Source organism: Planococcus citri, chromosome 1 (assembly GCF_950023065.1).
Source record: "Planococcus citri chromosome 1, ihPlaCitr1.1, whole genome shotgun sequence".
NCBI lineage: Eukaryota > Metazoa > Arthropoda > Insecta > Hemiptera > Pseudococcidae > Planococcus > Planococcus citri.
The window spans coordinates 89,683,773-89,685,646 of NC_088677.1; the positions used below are offsets into that span (position 1 = coordinate 89,683,773).

At 30.4% G+C, this 1,874-nt stretch overlaps 1 non-coding gene across 1 annotated transcript; it reads left to right on the top strand.

Annotated features, from left to right (window-relative positions):
- Positions 1 to 1,288: 1,288 nt before the first annotated feature.
- On the top strand, positions 1,289 to 1,360 carry TRNAH-GUG (transfer RNA histidin (anticodon GUG)). Its single transcript has one exon. It is a non-coding gene; the product is annotated as a tRNA-His (tRNA).
- Positions 1,361 to 1,874: the final 514 nt, after the last annotated feature.

A 1,874-nucleotide genomic window follows, 5' to 3' on the forward strand; every position in this document is an offset into this window, starting at 1 on the left:
GTTCGATGATGATACCAATTCTAAACAAAACTTATTACGACAGAAAATACAAACTGAATGTAATTTCGGAAACCTATAGTTACAGCAACAATTTGAATTAACTAAGGCTTATTTTTCAAAAATGTTTCCCAATGATTCCCTTTTTTCAAGTTTATACTCTCAACCATTCAATATGGCAGTGCAAAATTATTCAATATTCACTCTAATTTTGTTTGTAATCATTAATCTGGTGAAAATCCGAAAAATATTGCTGGCTCTAATCAAATTGTACAAGCCTGTTGATGTAATGTATTTGGTTCCGGTTCCTCAAGTCGAAGCAAAAAATGATTTTTCATCATTTAAAAAAAACACTCGCATATTGAAAATTTGCTTTTTACATTTCGTAGGTTCTTTCTTTCTTTCTTTTTTTGAAAACTGACCTCATAAGAGTAAAATTTGAAGCTCGAAGCGTGGCATAAAACTAAGTAAGTATAGAAATTAAATTGGGGATGAATTGAATACCTACATGACGATAAATTTCATTTGTAAATTGATTATAAATGAGAATGCAATACTCACTGAGCTATAGATAGATAATTACAACTTTAGAAAACAAAATACTTAACTGCAGAAAGGTAAAAAGAACAAATCGAAGAATTCAAAGTTCACGATGAATAATTTCTTTTTGGTGAATAAGCACGTTTTATTTGAAATTTGAAATAAAGAAAACTGAAGATTGACATAAAAGAGAAATGAATAAATAATTGAAAATTTAGTTCGTATTGATTAGATGCGAATACCAAATCCAAATGGTACGTAGGTATTTTGAAACTTGAATATTGGAAAATAAATCGAAGGTATTAGGACTAGGTATAGGTAACTCGAAGAATTCTAAATTCACAAACAGTTCTTAAGATGTATTGAGTTGAGTGTTGGACAAATTTGAAAAAATTAAATATAAAACTGAAGAATTCGATGAAAATATATTCAAAAATACTCAAAATTTGAAAATTATTGCGAAAAGTATTAATTATAGGCCTAGATATTTATCTCGTTTCGAAATGGAGAACTTTTTCTACGAAGATTCGGTCAAGTTTTCCAAGTTTTGTGCGAAGATAATGCGAATATTATGAATTGATAGCCAAGTGCAGAACAGGCCTACGGTTATTTATCAATTTAACACGAATAAATAGTTTCTAAGAATAAAATAATTCATCTGGAACACATTTTTAATGCAAGAGACTGTTGAACGAAACACCATCTAGCTAGTAAGACGTCTTTCGGGCCTTTCTCACATCCCAGCGAGATAGCCGTGATCGTCTAGTGGTTAGGACATTGCGTTGTGGCCGCAATAACCCAGGTTCGAATCCTGGTCACGGCAACCGAGGGGTAAAATTTTTTATTTTTTTTTTACTCAAATTTTCGCTAAAAACGTATTTTAATTTATTGTTATAACCGTAGATATTTTTTTAGACGAACAGAACACGTTGAATTACTGCAGAAAGAGTTTTATTGAAGTAAACATGACGAGAAACTATACAGAAAAAATACACTATACCTACATAAGATATATAGGTACTTACAGTGGAGAAAATATGAAGAAAATACGTTCGATATTATTCGGTATGATAAATTAATTAAAATGAGTAGGTATTCGAAGAGAATGATGTAAATATTCGCGAAGTAAAAAGTGAAATAATTCTCGTAGTTGAAATGACTGTTTGATATCTCGATGGAAGCATCGTTTACGATCTCGTTTCTTTTACAGCAGTTTAATTTTTACAAAAATGTACGCATCTCAAGAAGAAATTTTCTCGCAATCGACGATTTTTTGCGCTTCGCTCTAAAACAAAATCGTAAAAAAAAATTAAAATAGAAAACATGAAAACCAAAGC